The sequence below is a fragment of the Choloepus didactylus genome (genome assembly GCF_015220235.1).
Source record: "Choloepus didactylus isolate mChoDid1 chromosome 11 unlocalized genomic scaffold, mChoDid1.pri SUPER_11_unloc2, whole genome shotgun sequence".
Lineage (NCBI taxonomy): Eukaryota > Metazoa > Chordata > Mammalia > Pilosa > Megalonychidae > Choloepus > Choloepus didactylus.
Window position 1 is genome coordinate 2,805,908 of NW_023637579.1, and position 19,085 is coordinate 2,824,992.

Consider the following 19,085-nt stretch of genomic DNA (forward strand, 5'->3'; position numbering starts at 1 on the left):
ATGCCCTCAGTGGAGTCCTTTATGAGAGGATAAAAGACAGGAAAAGCTAATGAGACTTAAGAGAGGAAAGCCCCAGAAAGCTGAAAGAGGACCCACAGAAGCTGAAGGAATGAGAAGCTGAAAGCAAGGAAACCTGAGTACAAAGGCCAGCAGACACCAGCCGTGTGCCTTCCCATGTGACCTGGGTGTCCCACATGCTAACAGCCTTTCTTCAGAGTCCAGGTATCATCCTGTTGATGCCATAATTGGATATTTTCTCAACCTAAGACCTGTAAATTGTAAGTTAATAAATTCCCACTTTTCCCATTGTAAAAGCAAAACCATTTCTGATATGTTGCATTCATGCAGCTTTAGCAAACCATAACAGTTTTGGTTGGAGTAGTGGGGTGCCGCAAGATGCAAATACCAAGAATGCTGGAATGGCTTTATAAAGTATAAGGGGAAGATCCTACAAGAATTCTAAGGTGCTTGATAGAAAAGACGTAGATTGCTTTGAAGAGACTGTTGGTAGAAGTATGGACTCTAAAGATAATTCTAATGAGGACTTAGAAATGATGACTGTGTCATTACCAACAAGAAGAAAGGCGATCCTTGTTTTAAAGTGGCAGAGAATTTGGCAAAATTGAGTTTTGGTGTCAGATGCAAGACAAAATTTGAAAATGATGAACTTGGATATTTAGCTGAGGAAATTTCCATTCTAAATACGGAAAATGCACCCTGGCTTCTCCTTGCAGCTTATGGTAAAATCTGAGAGGAAAGGGATAATCTGAGAACTGAAATCTTAAGAACAAAGAAATTGAGAACTGATAGTTTGGAAAATTTTGAACTTTTGAAAAGTGAGTCCCCAGAGAATAGTGCCCCATGTGAGATTTGACCAAACCTGGAACCAGTCAGCCATTTCAGTTCATGTCAGGGTTGGAGATGAAGTTATCCAGAAAGGATTTGTGGAGAGTCCTATTGTTTGCAGGGACCCTGTGTACTGCATGCAGAACTAACAAATTTTCTGTGATATCTGTATGAATGGAACCACTGCTGGTCTGGACTGAAAGGGTGAGCAAAGGGACAGATTGAAGGAAAATTAACCTCAAGGCAGAACCACAGGAACCAAGGTCTGGAGTCGAGCCAGGAGAATGAACTCACCCACACACATGGCAAGGGAGAGCTTGCAGAAGGCGGGCCTTCCTCCTTGTTATTAACGAGAGTGCTGCTACCTCAGGCCTCAGGGTGAAGCACATTCCCCTGGGATTGGGGAGAGCCTAGTCACCACCTCACTGTTTTTTTTTTTAAATTCATTTCATTGAAATATATTCACATACCATGCAGCCATACAAAACAAATCATACATTCAGTTGTTCACAGTACCATTACATAGTTGTGCATTCATCACCAAAATCAATCCCTGACACCTTCATTAGCATGCACACAAAATTAACAAGAATAATAAAGTGAAAAAGAGCAATTAAAGTAGAAAAGGACACTGGGTGCCTTTGTTTTTTCCTTCCACCATTTTTCTACTTATCCATCCATAAAGTAGATAAAGGGGAATGTGGTCCTTATGGCTTTCCCAATCCCATTGTCACCCCTCAAAAGCTACATTTTTATACAATCAAGATTCATGGGTTCTGGGTTGTAGTTTGATAGTTTCAGGTATCTACTGCCAGCTACCCCAATTCATTAGAACCTAAAAGGGGCTGTCTATATTGTGCATAAGAGTGCCCACCAAAGCAACCTCTCAGCTCCTTTTGGAATTTCTCTGCCACTGAAGCTTATTTCATTTCCTTTCACTTCCCCCTTTTGGTGAAGATGTTCTCTATCCCATGAGGCTGTGTGTACCTTCCTCCCCAGAAGTCATATTCCATGTTGCAAGGGAGATCCACTCACCTGGGTGTCTGATCTCATGTAGGGGGGAGGGCAGTGATTTCACCTGCCAGATTGGCTTAGCTAGAGAGAGAGGACCATCTGAGAAACAAAGAGGCATTTTGGAGGAGGCTCTTAGGCACAATTATAGGGAGGCCTAGCCTCTCCTTTGCAGCAACAGTCTGCCCAAGGGCAAGTCCTGTGGTAGAGGCTCAGCCCATCAAACCACCAGTCCCCTATTTCTGTGAGCACATTAGCAACCATTGAGACCACCTCACTGTTTTGAGGGGTCTGAGCCTGTGCCCTGGAGATGGCAGAGATTCTGGCTGCTACCCAGATGCATGAGGAGGGTGGTGCTGAAAACATGGCAGATTGTTGCTACCTTGACTTGGGTAATCATGAAAACATTAGAAATTTATCAATCACAATGGGAGAACTTGCTGAGTCTACTGCTAAAGCTACAGCTATACAGCAAGAGTCATTAAATTTATTAGCTCAATTTGATTTAGCATTGTTGTGCTTGACTGCTTATTAGCTGAACAGGGAGGCATTTTGCCATTGCCAACAGCACCTCTTGTACCCGGGAATACACCTCTGGGGAAGTTGAGACACAATTGCATTAAAGTCTTCCTCAGGGCCATTTTTAAAGCTCTTTGATTTCAGCTGGTTTAAAACATTAGACTTGAGCTTAGGAGCATAGTAAGAGATAGGCATTTGGGCAGTTTATTAGTCATAATACTTATTATAGTATCTCTCGTGCACTGTTTTCCCTCCACGTTATTACATGGGGGTATGCAGTTATTTGTGAACCAGCAAATGCTTTCTTCATGCCTGGAACAAAAAAAGAGATGAACAAGGATATATTGACATCATCATGACCACCTATGAGTGCAACATTAAAACCACCTGCAATTACTACTCCAAGACCTTAGGCATTAATGGAGACATGCTGAACAGCAGAATTTTGATCACAGCTGTCGATGGCTAAAAGCCAGATCAAAATGAGGGTAATTGTTAAATATATTAAATTAGGCTTGAGATGGAGTCCCTCATGCTAAGCCCTGTGTAAGCAAACTGAATCTTTCCTAAGTTCCTATGTCTTGTAAGTGTGTGTTCTACCAGTACCTGAAACCTGAGACCCAAATCATAACCTTCTGTTTTGTTTTTTTTTCTTCTGTAGCTTAGTTTCTCTAACTCAATGCTAAGCCAAGGAAACTTTCCTGTACTAACAAATAAGATTATTTTTAAGACATTCTTGTTCTGCCTGCATAAGCCTTGGTCTTCATCTTTAGACCTCCCCTGTTTTATGGATTGGATTCTACCATTTTGGTTTGCTAAAGCTTCCAGAATGCAATATACTGGCAGTGTATTGGCTTTTACAGTGGGGATTTATTAACTTAAAATTTATAGTTCCAAGGCCATAAAATGTCCTAAAGGCATCAGCAGGTTGATACTTGGATTCTGAAGAAAGGATACCTCTGTCACATGGGAAGGTAACTGGTGATGTCTGCTGGTCCTTCTCCCATGGGTTCTGGTTTCAGTGACTCTCTCAGCTCTTCCAGGGGCTTTTTTTCTCTAAGCTTTCTCCAAACTTCTCTGGATGTTTCTCTTTGTTTCTCTCTGGGTTCTATGGACATTTTCCGTCTTTTACCCTCATAAAGGACTCCTCATAAAGGATTAAGACCCACTTTGAATTGGTTGGGTCACTTCTCAATCAAAATAACCTAATCAAAGGTCCTCCCTACAATAGGTCTGTACCAACAATTTGCTTCTATTTTTAATTGAAAAAAGTCTTCCTTTCATTGGAAATTGTTTTTTTTTTTTTTCCTAAGCAATTACTTCCATGGTAAGTAATTCACCCTAACATATAGATGATAAACTTTCTGCAGAAGATGTCTTGATGAAGGGAAAAGAAGTTACCTAAATGAGACAAAGAAAGTAGACACCCTCTAAAGGGAAAAACTGATGATAAACCAGGGCCTGGAACACTGAAATACACTTTGCCTGATACCTAAAACTGTATCTTATGTACATACTGTGTAAAAGGCCCTTCTCCAGAATATCAGGCTATGGGTTCTTGCCCAAAAGGAAGCAGCTGTTGACACAGATGTGGTCTTGTTCTATTATTCAAACCAAAGGCCCACTGTATAGAAACAGGTTAATATTGCTTTAATGGTGGCAGATGAGATATTTGGCTTGTTCATTAGACGTAAATGAATCTGCCTTTTTGAGAGCAGCTCTTGATGCACAGTGTCACAAATCCAATATAAGAAGAGCAGAATGTGTATGTTAGTGGATGCAAAATGCTAGTATGTATGAGAAAGTCAGGGAAATATACAGTATTGGAATTGTGAACTCTGAGTAATTTCTATTTTTTTTCTGAGAATGTAGATGAGGGAAATAGACCAATGAGAAGTTATAGATTGATTATGAAGTGCTAAGGGGTTAGGCAGGAGACCAAGTGCTTTTTGACCAGACATTTACTAGCTATTAAGGCAGTTTGGTGCCCTGACAAATATCTTATCAAAACCTCAAATAAGATAGCCTGGCAGAACGGTGTGACTCCAGTCAAGGTAATGCTTTTTATAGACCCATTACTACAAATAATATCATTTGTCCTTAGTAACTGAGGGTCTGTCATATTGGGAATACAAATGGGGAGTCAGTGGAAATTGATTTATATTGTGAATCTTTCTTATAGCCATGGTCTTAAATCTGAAAGTGAACATGCTTATTTTTTTTCTTTTATTTTTTGACTTAACAGGAGATTATTGGCTCGTGGTTTTGAGATTAGGGGAAGTCCAAAATCAAGGTGTCATCAAGGATTTTTCTGGAGGACTGGCTTTCTGCATTCTGAGGCTGGCTGCTGGAGATACCTTGTCCTTGGCTTTCTATCACACGGACACACATGGTGATGTTTTCTTTCTCTTCTGTGTTCTGTTGACTTCCAACTTCTGGCTGCTCCCTGTGGCTTTGATTCCTATATCCAATATCTTTTGCTTATAAGGACTTGGCCATTTTATGTAAGGCCCATCATTCGTTTTGAACATCACTTGACTATTAACATCTTCAAAGGTCTTATTTATAAATTTGGTTCATACAGGACCAGGGATTGGAACTTGAACTTGCTTTGTGTGGAAGACATGATTCAATCTCCAACAAATGGCTTTCTGTGTCAATCAGATTAAAAGTCAAGGTCCTTCTAACCACATACAGAACTCTATTTAATTTTACCCCTCCATGCTTGTTATTACCTCATCTCTCACTACCTTTCTCCTCACTCTGATCCAGCCACACTTAAACTTAGCATTCTTTGTGTGTTCCAGGCACAGTCTCACTGAAGGCATTTGCACTGACTGTCCCTCCCTCCTTTCCTCTGTGCCTGTTCCTTTAAGTCTTTGATGAATTGTCACCTTCTCCATGTGGCTTACACTGACTTCTCCATTTCAAATTTAAATACCCCACCTCACCCCTACACTTCCAATCTACTTTATTCTATTCTTTTCCTCCAGAGAACTTATTCATTTTCTAATATGTGATAGAATTTATTTGTTTATGAGTCATTGTTAATTTCTTTCGCACTAGAATTTAGCTAGTTTCTTTACTAATATTTCCCAAACATCTAGACCAGTGTATGACACATAATAGATACTCACTAAATATTTGTCAAATGAAGTTGGTAAACCAAATAATTAGATCAGAAAAATGCATTCCTGGAGTCTGGTATATTTCACCCCATGCTATTTTTTTAAAACAAATTCAGTTAGACAGAATTTCCTTTAGAGAAGCCAATTTGCAATTTGGAAAACAACTTGGAAACAACATAGATTAAGCAGTTAAGATATGGTGGTGGTGTTGGACTACCCGCAGTTGATTCCTGCTTCTATGTAAAAAAACTGTTGAAACCACTGTGTTTATAATTATTTTGTCAAGGTGAATAGGTGAAATAACCATATAGTTACTATGAAAAAAAAATCTTCACTTTTCAGTTTTTTCTCTAGTAATTGTTTCTCGTAAGCATCAAAACCCCATAAATATGGCCATTCATTTTATTCTTTACAAAGGCCATCCTTTCAAGATAAGGAATCATATCTCCAAATCAAACTATAGAATTCCAGTGTTGTATATTTAGATGTGTTTCTCAAACATACCAGCAATTCAATTATAAAAATTAATCCACAGGAAATAGATTTAAATTAGATAGAAATGGATTGTTTTCCATTAGTGGTAGTAGCCAGATAGTAGTTGAGAAGTGGGTGAGAGTTGAAGAGATTATTTAGATTTTTTTTATCAAGGAAATAAGTTAGGACATCACTTTGAGTAGGGGAATGAAAACCTTTGTTTATAACAGTATAGGTGAAACTGGAGTGTATGTGCAGAGGAGAAAGAGAGGATGGATAGGGAGAAGTTGAGCATGCAAGACAGTACAGGCAAAGAACTTTTGAAATTAGATCTGAAGAGGCAGGGAGAGAATCTAAACCCCCATAGAGCTATCAACATTGGCTGAAAATAAATACCTTTTCTACTGCAGCGGGAAATAGGACACAAGATGGGTATGATGCAGGTATACTTGTATGAAGGAGGGCCTGAAGTTAAGGCAGCTTCCAAAACATGGCCTCTATTTCTTCCATGGATTAAGAAGGAAAGCACTCTGAGAGTGAAGAGGAAGGTGATAGGTGTTATGTGTACATGCATTCCCTTATGCATTTATTCAGCAAGCACTTGTGGAATGTTGCCATATGCCAAGCTCCATGCTAGGACTAGAGATGGTGGCCAGAAATGAAATAGACAGTGGAGTGTGTCAGACAATTCTGTCATGAATCAGTGAGGTAGCCACAAGGAGAGGCTTTAGCATAGTAAATTCTTAAGTTCTGCACTGCAGCATCGAAACCACTATCAATTAATAAATGGATTCTAGTTGACTGGGTGATCAGTTCTGGGAGAGGAACATTTTCAATTTGTGGATGACTTCAAATAATAGATAGGATGGATAATACATCCAGAAATATTTATCATTATGTATATAAACACAGGTTAATATGTATGCTTGCATTTCTATTCTGTCAGCAGAGAGAGCCAAGAAGTAATCATACCCCAAATAGCAATGAGCATACCCAGCATTCACATCTTGGTTTCTAATACCATCTCCAGTAGAAGGAACTAGAACTTTTTGGAGACATGACTGATATAGGATTGGGAAAGGGAATAGAAAAGATTATCATGGAGCACTTTTGGGTGTCACAAAATTAGGAAGTGCTCCAATGTGTATGCACATGCACAATGATGGTGCTGAGTTCACAGGACAGAGTGCTAACTGAGAGAGTTCCCAGTGGCTGAAGCAGGAACAATCTGAGCAACAAAAGAAATAAAAGTTTTTGATTATAACCCAAAGTATAAACTAATATCCATGGGTCCCTGTTGATATAAGTGAATGACTGAATACATAAATGTCAGAGTAACAAATTTCTCATACAGAAATAGTTCAAGTGATTTATGTAAATATTCTCCTCTCAAGGAGGTATAGCAAAACTTTTCCCCTTACATGTGGGTTGTGCATAGTGATTCCTTCCAAAGACTGTAGTATGGAAATGGGGGAGAAAAAGGTAACTTTAGGAAGACTACCTCAGCCAGATGGTCAAGTTTAACAACAGTGATGAGTTGGACTGATAGTATACACCCTAAATATGATGTGATGAGAATGGCATTTTATCTTTGTAATCTTCCCCCAAGCCCCAAATCCCAATTTAGTTATGAGAAAAACCTTAGACACATGCCAGTTTAGGGATGTTCTGTAAAATATGTAAGCAGTACTCAAAACTCAAGTTTATCAAAAACAAAGTCAGGGAAACTGTTATAGCAAATAGAAACCTATGGAGACATAGCAACTAATGTATTGTCATATCCTAGATAGGATCCTTTTACAACAACTAAAAGATGCTTGATAAAATCTAAGTGCATCTAAATAATATATGTATTTAATGTATCAATATTAGTTCATTTATTGTGATAAATGAACCACAGTAATGTAAAATGTTAATAGGGGAAACTGGTGAGTGGTATATGGGAACTCTGTACTGTCCTCTCACCTTTTCTGTTAGATTTACACTATTGTAAAATAAGAAGTTTATAGAAAAATAAAGTCACTTTTTGTGCGGCAGGCCATATACTCTTTGATAATTATGAAGTCATTCAGATATCAAGAGATGAACACAAATTGAATTAGTAAAAATTTGATCTATAGAGCACCTTCTTTGTAGAGACTCCCAAAGGCTGTTGGAATATTTTCTAGTGTATCTCTCATGTCTTGTAACACAGGAAGCAGGTGGGATTGTGAGTACTTGAAAATGTCAGTATTTGGGGTTTTAGAAATCTAATGTCCCAGAAGGGATCACTGAGCATAATTTTAATTACAGATGGAGTATCTTGGAGAATATAGCACATTTTACACTGAGAACAAATTTGACTTTCCAGGAATTTCTGAGCATGTAAAGGCCTACATTTAAAATGATCCAGGGCATCAGAGTACTGTTTTAGTAAATTGCATCTCCCTCACATTAGCTAATGTGTTGGTGCCTTAAGGGTGATCACAGATTTGGAAATACTGGACTGTAAGGATGGTGTGCACTGGGAAAAGAAAAAAGTTCAATATAATTTACCATGATTTTGTCACTGTCTCTCATATTATCATATGTTTTTTCCTGTTCTGCAGCTTGCCTTTTTTTTTAAATGCAGTTTTATTGGGATGTACTCACATGCCATATAATCCATCCAGAGTGTACAGTGGTTCACAGTATCATCATGTAGTTGTGCATTCATCACCATAATTTTAGAATATTTTCATTTCTCAAATATCAAAAAGTACTCCCAAAGCATCCCATACCCCTTATCCCCTCCTATTATTTGTGTGTTTTTATCATTATTTTATTGCTCTTCTACCCATACAGTGGGTAAAGGGAGTTTCAGTCACAGGGTAATCAGAGTCACAAGGTAATCACAATCATAAGGTCATATGATAGTTTTTATCAACTATCTTTTAGTTGTTTTTCAGGAATCCTATCCAGGACACCACAATACATTTAGTTGTTGTGTCTTTCTGGGTTTCTATTTCCTATAACAGTTTTCCTGACTTTGTTTTTGATGCCTAGACAGTTTTAAATACTTGCACAATTATCACCAAGAATCAAGCCTACTGGATTACTTTTCAACAGATTCAGTTATTTCCTTCTATCTGTTCTAATATACTAGAAGTTAAAAAGGAGTATCTCTATAATGTGTAAGAATAACCTCCAGATTGACCTCCAGACTGAACATTTTTCTGGGGTACATCCAGTGCCAGTCCACCACATTCTCCCGTAAGTTCCTCAGACTCTGTTCACTTTTCATTTTTTCTTTTCGCTCCCCAGACTGGGAGATTTCAGCTGTCTTCAAGTTCACTGGTTCTTTCTTCAGCCAGCCCCATTCTTTTTTTTTATTAGAGATGTTACAGGTTTACAGGAAAATTATAAAATATAGAGTTCCTAGATACTACCATATTAACCCCTTGCATTAATGTAGTCCATTTGTTACAATTTTGGAGGACAGTTGTATAATTGTGCTATGAACTATAGTCCATCATTTACAATAACTTTCACTGTTGTACAATGTTGTTTTTTGTTTTATAAGATTGATTTCCTGACTCAATTAAAATTAGTTCATATCAGGGAGATTGCACATTTGTCCTTTTGTGTCTAGCTTATTTGTCTCAACATGAAATCTTCAAGGTTCATTCAAAAAGGAATGAATCAGATCTTCATTCCTTTTTATGGCTGAATAATATCCCATTGCATGTATTGTACCATGTATCCCATTTTTGTGTTTTCCCATTTTGAGTCTCATTACCTTCTGAAAATCTTTTTCATTTTTTTTTGTTGCCATTGTGTTGAAATTCAGTATCCTGAAAATATACCAATCATATTTGATTAGACACCAGCTTATATAGAATACAAACAGTTCCTTCCCTGCATTTTGCAGTTTTTTTTTTTTTGCAGAGTAAATGCCTAAGCAAGTGTAGCTTCTATTACTAAGCTGGCATTTGGGAGCTGGCTGCCAGTGGAGCACCCCTCCCCTTTTTCTGCTTGCACTCACTGAGCTCTTTTTTTTTTTTTTTTTTTTTTTTTTTTATCATCATTTTATTGAGATATATTCACATACCACGCAGTCATACAAAACAAATTGTACTTTCGATTGTTTACAGTACCATTACATAGTTGTACATTCATCACCTAAATCAATCCCTGACACCTTCATTAGCACACACACAAAAATAACAAGAATAATAATTAGAGTGAAAAAGAGCAATTGAAGTAAAAAAGAACACTGGGTACCTTTGTCTGTTTCTTTCCTTCCCCTACTTTTCTACGCATCCATCCATAAACTAGACAAAGTGGAGTTTGGTCCTTATGGCTTTCCCAATCCCATTGTCACCCCTCATAAGCTACATTTTTATACAACTGTCTTCGAGATTCATGGGTTCTGGGTTGTAGTTTGATAGTTTCAGGTATCCACCACCAGCTACCCCAATTCTTTAGAACCTAAAAAGGGTTGTCTAAAGTGTGCGTAAGAGTGCCCACCAGAGTGATCTCTTGGCTCGTTTTGGAATCTCTCTGCCACTGAAGCTTATTTCATTTCCTTTCACATCCCCCTTTTGGTCAAGAAGATGTTCTCCGTCCCACGATGCCGGGTCTACATTCCTCCCCGGGAGTCATATTCCACGTTGCCAGGCAGATTCACTCCCCTGGGTGTCTGATCCCACGTAGGGGGGAGGGCAGTGATTTCACCTTTCAAGTTGGCTTAGCCAGAGAGAGAGGGCCACATCTGAGCAACAAAGAGGCATTCAGGAGGAGACTCTTAGGCACAAATATAGGGAGGCCTAGCCTCTCCTTTGCAGCAACCGTCTTCCCAAGGGTAAAACTTATGGTAGAGGGCTCAACCCATCAAACCACCAGTCCCCTATGTCTGTGGTCATGTTAGCAACCATGGAGGTGGGGTAGGCGAATACCCCTGCATTCTCCACAGGCTCCTCAAGGGGGCACTACATCTTTTTTTTTTTTCCTTGTTTTTCTTTTTTTTTTTTTTTTTAACTTTCCCTTTTTTAAATCAACTGTATGAAAAAAAAAGTTAAAAAAAAGAAAACAAACATACAATAAAAGAACATTTCAAAGAGACCATAACAAGGGAGTAAGAAGAAGACAACTAACCTAAGATAACTGCTTAACTTCCAACATGTTCCTACTTTACCCCAAGAAAGTTACATAATATAGCAACATTTCTGTGAACTTGTTCCTACTATATCCATCAGAAATTAACAGACCATAGTCATTTCTGGGCATCCCCAGAACGTTAAATAGCTTATCTGTTCTTCTTGGATTATTGTTCCCCCTTTCCCCCTTCCTTAATTGCTCTCTACTGCTAGTTCCCCTACATTCTACATTATAAACCATTTGTTTACATTTTTCAAAGTTCACATTAGTGGTAGCATATAATATTTCTCTTTTTGTGCCTGGCTTATTTCGCTCAGCATTATGTCTTCAAGGTTCATCCATGTTGTCATATGTTTCACCAGATCGTTCCTTCTTACTGCCGGGTAGTATTCCATCATGTGTATATACCACATTTTATTTATCCACTCATCTGTTGAAGGACATTTGGGTTGTTTCCATCTCTTGGCAATTGTGAATAACGCTGCTATGAACATTGGCGTGCAGATATCTGTTCGTGTCACTGCTTTCCGATCTTCTGGGTATATACCGAGAAGTGCAATCGCTGGATCGAATGGTAGCTCTATATCTAGTTTTCTAAGGAACTGCCAGACTGACTTCCAGAGTGGCTGAACCATTATACAGTCCCACCAACAATGAATAAGAGTTCCAATTTCTCCACATCCCCTCCAGCATTTGTAGTTTCCTGTTTGTTTAATGGCAGCCATTCTAACCGGTGTTAGATGGTATCTCATTGTGGTCTTAATTTGCATCTCTCTAATAGCTAGTGAAGCTGAACATTTTTTCATGTGTTTCTTGGCCATTTGTATTTCCTCTTCAGAGAACTGATGTGATGAGAATGTTCTCTTTTTTCATATCTTTTGCCCATTTTATAATTGGGCTGTCTGTACTATTGTCATTGAGTTGTAGGATTTCTTTGTATATGCAAGATATCAGTCTTTTGTCAGATACATGGTTTCCAAAAATTTTTTCCCATTGAGTTGGCTGCCTCTTTACCTTTTTGAGAAATTCCTTTGAGGTGCAGAAACTTCTAAGCTTGAGGAGTTCCCATTTATCTATTTTCTCTTTTGTTGCTTGTGCTTTGGGTGTAAAGTCTAGGAAGTGGCCTCCTAATACAAGGTCTTGAAGATGTTTTCCTACATTATCTTCTAGGAGTTTTATGGTACTTTCTTTTATATTGAGATCTTTGGTACCATTTTGAGTTAATTTTTGTGTAGGGGGTGAGGTAGGGGTCCTCTTTCATTCTTTTGGATATGGATATCCAACTCTCCCAGCCCCATTTGTTGAAAAGACCATTATGGCTCAGTTCGGTGACTTTGGGGGCCTTATCAAAGATCAGTCGGCCATAGATCTGAGGGTCTATCTCTGAATTCTCAATTCGATTCCATTGATCTGTATGTCTATCTTTGTGCCAGTACCATGCTGTTTTGGCAACTGTGGCTTTATAATAAGCTTCAAAGTCAGGGAGTGTAAGTCCTCCCACTTCGTTTTTCTTTTTTAGAGTGTCTTTAGCAATTCGAGGCATCTTCCCTTTCCAAATAAATTTGATAACTAGCTTTTCCAAGTCTGCAAAGTAGGTTGTTGGAATTTTGATTGGGATTGCATTGAATCTGTAGATGAGTTTGGGTAGAATTGACATCTTAATGACATTTAGCCTTCCTATCCATGAACATGGAATATTTTTCCATCTTTTAAGGTCCCCTTCTATTTCTTTTAGTAGAGTTATGTAGTTTTCTTTGTATAGGTCTTTTACATCTTTGGTTAAGTTTATTCCTAGGTACTTGATTTTTTTAGTTGCTATTGAAAATGGTATCTTTTTCTTGAGTGTCTCTTCAGTTTGTTCATTTCTAGCATATAGAAACATTACTGACTTATGTGCATTAATCTTGTATTCCCGCTACTTTGCTAAATTTGTTTATTAGCTCTAGTAGGTGTATCGTTGATTTCTCAGGGTTTTCTAGATATAAGATCATATCATCTGCAAACAATGACAGTTTTACTTCTTCTTTTCCAATTTGGATGCCTTTTATTTCTTTGTCTTGCCGGATTGCCCTGGCTAGCACTTCCAGCACAATGTTGAATAACAGTGGTGACAGCGGGCATCCTTGTCTTGTTCCTGATCTTAGAGGGAAGGCTTTCAGTCTCTCACCAGTTGAGTACTATGCTGGCTGTGGGTTTTTCATATATGCTCTTTATCATGTTGAGGAAGTTTCCTTCAATTCCTACCTTTTGAAGTGTTTTTATCAAAAACAGATGTTGGATTTTGTCAAATGCTTTTTCAGCATCTATTGAGATGATCAATTGATTTTTCCCTTTCGAGTTTTTAATGTGTTGTAATACATTGATTGTTTTTCTTATGTTGAACCATCCTTGCATGCCTGGAATGAACCCCACTTGGTCATGGTGTATGATTTTTTTAATGTGTCTTTGGATTCGATTTGCAAGTATTTTGTTGAGGATTTTTGCATCTATATTCATTAGGGAGATTGGCCGGTAGTTTTCCTTTTTTGTAACATCTTTGCCTGGTTTTGGTATTAGATTGATGTTAGCTTCATAAAATGAGTTAGGTAGTGTTCCATTTTTTTCAATGTTTTGAAAGAGTTTGAGTAAGATTGGTGTCAGTTGTTTCTGGAAAGTTTGGTAGAATTCCCCTGTGAAGCCATCTGGCCCTGGGCATTTATTTGTGGGAAGATTTTTGATGACTGATTGCAGTTTTTACTGATTGTATCTGTGTACATTGTACAGCTAAAACAATTTGTCATTGCTTTTTATGAGTTTTCATGTTTGCCCCTGTAAGAAATAAGTGGAGTTATATAACAAAAATACAATACTATAGTACTGGTACTTGAAACTACCCATAATGTTACATTTATCAGAGCTTTATGCTGCTTTGATCCACTGTGTAGTGGCCTTCCTTTTATGCTGAAGATCTCCCTTTAGTCTTCATGTTAGGACAGTTCTGGTATTAACACCTTTTATCTCAGAGTCTCTTACTGTCATTTGAAATTGTTTTCTTTCAGCACTGTAAATATTTCAAACTACTGCCTTCTTGTGTCCATGGTTTCCGAATATAAATTGGAAATTAACTTAATTGGGATTCCCTCATAGATAACTTTTTACTTTTCTCTTGCATCTTTCAGGACACTGTCCTTATTCTTGGCATTAGACAATGTGATTACTATATGTCTGAGTATGGTTGTCATTCAATTGATCCTATGTGAAGTTTGTTGAGATTTTTTTCTTTGTGATTGTTCACATACCATACAATCATCCAAAGATCAAAAGTGTACAGTCTGTTGCCCCCAGTACCATCATACAGCTCTGCATCCATCACAATTTTTGTTCAATTTTTAGAATATTTTCATTACTCCAGAAAAGAAATAAAGACAAAAAAGAGGAAACTCAAATCCTTCCATATCCCTACCCATCACCCCTCCATTGTTGACTTGTAGTATTGTTATAGTACATTATTAACTTCTAGTTGTTGTGTCATAAATTTGTTCTGGTTCATGGAAGTGATTTCTAATATTTGTACAGTTAATCTCAGACATTGCCCACCACATGGTTCACTGTTTTATACCTTTCCATCTTTTAACCTTCAACTTTCCTACTGGTGACATACTTGACTCTGAGCTTCCCCTTTCCACCACATTCATGCAACAGTCAGCACTGTTATTCTCACAACATGCTACTGTCACCTCTGTTCATTTCCAAACATTTAAGTTCAACCTAGTTGAACATTCTGGTTATACTAAGAAACCGCTCCCCATTCTTTAGCCTCGTTCTATATCTTTGTATCTTATATTTCATGTCTATGAGTTTCCGTATTATAATTAGCTCCTACCATTGAGACTGTGCAATGTTTGTCCTTATGTGTCTGGCTGATTTCACTCAGTATATTGCCCTTAAGGTTTTGTCATCAACCCATTTTTTAAGATGGTTTTGTTCACACCCCATACATTCCATCCTAAGTAAACAATCAATGGTTCCCTGTATAGTCACATATTTGTGTGTTCACCACCCTCACCAGTATCTCTATACAGACATCATTTCTTCCACAAATCAGGAAGAAGAGTCAAAGAATGTAGAGAGGCAAAAGAAAAAGAAAAAAGAAAGCAGAAAAAAGGAAAAAAAACCATGACAGGCAGCAGCAAAAGGAAAGATAACCTTAGATCAAAGTAGAATAGAGTCAGACAGTACTAGCAATGCCAAGTCTCACACCCCTCCCCTATGCCCCCATCCTATCTACATTTACCTTGGTATATTGCCTTTGTTACATTAAAGGAAACATAATACAATGATTCTGTTAATTATAGTCTCTATTTTATGTTGATTGTATTTTTCCCACAATACCTCCCTATATTTAATCCATTGCAAGGTTGACATTCATTTGTTCTCCCTCCTGAAAAAACATTTGTACATTTTATCACAGTTGAACACTCTAGGTTTCACTGAGTTACACAGTCCCAGTCTTTATCTTTCCTCTTTTCTTCTGGTGTCTTACATGCTCCTAACCTTCCTCTTTCAACGATACTGATAGTTATCTTTGTTCAGTATACTTACATTGCTTTGCTACCATCACCCAAAATTGTGTTCCAAACCTCTGACTCTTGTATTTTTCTATCAGTCTGTAGTGCTCCTTTTAGTATTTCCTGTAGAGAACATGTCCTGTTCAGAAACTCTCTCATTGTCTTTTTGTCAGAGAAAATTTTGAACTCTCCCTCATATTTGTAGGACAGTTTTGTCATATATAAGATTCTTGTTTGGCAGTTTTTCTCTTTCACTATCTTAAATATATCACACCACTTCCTTCTTGCCTCCATGGTTTCTGCTGAGAAATCCACACATAGTCTTTAAACTTACTATGTATGTGATGGATCACTTTTCTCTTGCTGCTTTCAGGATCCTCTTTTTGTTTTTGATGTTTGATAATCTGATTATTAAGTGTCTTGGTGTAGGCATGTTCAGATCTATTCTCTTTGGAGTATGCTGTGCTTCTTGGATCTATAATTTTGTCTTTCCTAAGAGATGGTGTTCTAGTTTGCTAATGCTACCAGAATGCAAAACACCAGAAATGGATTGGCTTTTATAAAAGGGGGTTTATTTGGTGTCTGCTCCAGAGTTCTGATTTCATAATAGCTTTCTCCTGGGATGTTTCTCTCTAGGCCTCAGCTTCTCTCCAAAAGGTCACATTCAGTTACTCTTGGGATGTTTGTCCTCCCAGCTTCTCCAGAGCAAAAGTCTGCTTTCAAACATCAACTCTAAAATGTCTCTGTAATCTGCTGCTCCTCTCTCAGCTTCCTTGCATTCTTCAAAGTATTTGTCTTGGCAGTAACAAGCATGCTCCTTCTGTCTGAGCCCATATAGTGCTCTAGTAAACTAATCAAGGCCCGTGCTGAATGGATGGGGCTACACCTCTAAAGAAATCATCCAGAGTTGTCATCCAGAGTTATCACTTACAGTTGGGTGGGTCAGATATCCATGGAAACACTCAAATAATTACAATCTAATCAACACTAATACTTCTGCCCACACAAGATTGCATCAAAGATAATGGTGTTTTGGGGGACACAGTACATTCAAACTGGTACATTCCATCCTCTGGACCCCAAAATGACATGATCTTTCCAAATACAAATGCATTCATCTCATTGCAATATCACAAAAACTTAAATCATTTCAGTAACAATAGGTAAGTACAAGATCCCATCAAAATCAATTACAGGTGTTCTCAGTCCTACGGCATAATTCTCCTTTTGTTGTGGATCTGTGAACTTAGAACAAGTTATATGTTTCCAATATAGAAAAGAGGAGCAGTCATAGGGTAAGCATTCCATTGCCATAGGGAGAAACTGAAAGAAAAACAGGGTTTAAGAGACCAAAACAATTCCTAAAACGTGCAGGGGAAATTCCATTAGATTTCAAAGTCTAAGAGTCATTTACCGAACAATGTTGTATCCTTGGGGCTTGAGAGAGAAAGAGTCCAATCCTTTCCAAAGGCTTTCATAGCAACCCTTTTCTTTCCAAATGCTGTGGTGAGTACTCCAACATATCCTCACATTGGGGAGACCACCTTCTTGGCCCCACCCTCTACAAACTTTGGGGCAGCACCCAGATACCCTTCCATCTCTGGAGCACATGCTCAACCCCTTCAGAACAGTGAGGTGGCATCCAGGCTCTCCCCAATTCCTTGGGAAGGTACTGCACTCTCTTTGGGGTTTGGGGTGGCAGAACTTTTCCTGAGCATCAAGGCAGTAGGCCCACCCTTGACCTCCAGGGCAAACTCACCCTTTCCATGCATGTGGGATACTCCCGCTCTCCCAGTCTGAGACCTCTTGACTCCAGACCTCAACCTCCATGGCTCTATCTTTGAAGAAATTTTTCCTTCAATTTGTTCCTTGTCTGTCTCCTCCAGTCCAGACTTGCAGTGGCTCCGTCTATAAAAATCTCACAGAAATTCTATTGGTTTCACATGAACCCCTTGGGTCAAAGCTGTCAGACAATAGGAATTTCCACAAATTCTTTCTGAATAACTGCATCTCCAGTCCTGGCTTCTACTGAAATGGTGGTCAGGTTCCATGCTTGGTTAAATCCTCACATGGGGCTATAGCTTCTGGGGTTCCACCTGCTTTCAAACATCAACTCTAAAATGTCTCTGTAAGCTGCTGCTTCTCTCTCAGCTTCCTTGCATTCTTCAAAGTATTCCTCTTGGCAGTAACAAGTGTTCTGTCTGAGTCCATATAGTGCTCTAGTAAACTAATCAAGGCCCATGCTGAATGGATGGGGCTATACCTCCAAGGAAATCATCCAGAGTTATCATCCAGAGTTATCACCTACAGTTGGGTGGGTCAGATATCCATGGAAACACTCAAATAATTACAATCTAATCAACACAAGATTGCATCAAAGATAATGGTATTTTGGGGGACATTTTTCAAACCATCAGTTTCTGGTTTCTTTGAACCTAAGAGTTCAGTTCTTAGCTTATCTCTCTGTGCCTGCATTTTAGTATAAGCTGCAAGGAGAAGGAAGGGTACATCCTCTACATGTAGTCTGGAACTCTCCTCAGTAAAGTATTCCAGGTTTTCACTTTCAAATTCTGCCTTCCATCTGACACCAGGACTCAATTTTGCCAAATTCTCCACCACATTAAAACAAGGATCACCTTCCTTCCAGTTTGCAACAATACATTTATCATTTCTGCTCAAGCCCTTGTAGGAAGTCTCTTTAGAGTCCATATTTCTACCAAAAGTCTCTTCAAAATGGCCTAGGCCTTTTCTATCAAGCTTCTCAAAATTCTTCCAGAATCTTCCCCTTACCCATTTAAAAAGCTGTTCCAACATTTTATTATTTGCAATCTCAGCAGCACCCCACTCTTGGTACCAAAATCTGTTCTGGTTTGTTAATGCTGACAGAATGCAAAACACCAGAAATAGATGGGGTTTTATAAAAGAGGATTTATTTGGTTACACAGTTACCATCTTCAGGCCATAAAATATCCAAAGTATTACATCAAGAATCGGGTACCTTCCCTGGAGGATGGCCAATGGGGTCTGGAAAACCTCTGTTAGTTGGGAAGGCATGTGGCTCGCGTCTGCTCCAGAGTTCTGGTTTCAAAATGGACTTCTCCCAGGATGTTTCTCTTGGCTTCAGCTTCTCTCCAAAATGTCATTCTCAGTTGCTCTTGGGATGTTTGTCCTCTCTTAGCTTCTCTGGAGCAAAAGTCTGCTTTCCAACCCGTCTCCAAAATGTCTCTGTAGGCTGCTCCTCTCTCAGCTTCCTTGCATTCTTCAAAGTGTCCCTCTTGTATGTGGCAAGCTGACTCCTTCTGCCTGAGCTCATATGGTGCTCTAGTAAACTAATCAAGACCCATGCTGAGTGGGCTGGCACACCTCCAGGGAAATCACCCAGAGTTATCCAGTGTTATTTATAGTTGGGTAAGTCACATCTCCATGGAAACACTCAAAGAAT

General features: G+C 38.6%; 1 protein-coding gene across 6 annotated transcripts in view; it reads left to right on the plus strand.

Annotated features, from left to right (window-relative positions):
* Window positions 1-19,085, plus strand: part of LOC119524586 (zinc finger protein 596-like) — a 1,058,357-nt gene that overhangs the window by 591,939 nt on the left and 447,333 nt on the right. The window contains exon 2 of one of the 6 annotated variants that reach the window (XM_037823293.1): window positions 4,622-4,768. The exons of the other annotated variants lie outside the window; for them this stretch is intronic. The gene's annotated coding sequence lies outside the window, so the exon portion shown is untranslated. The remainder of the gene's footprint in view (window positions 1-4,621; window positions 4,769-19,085) is intronic. 6 annotated transcript variants of the gene reach the window in all.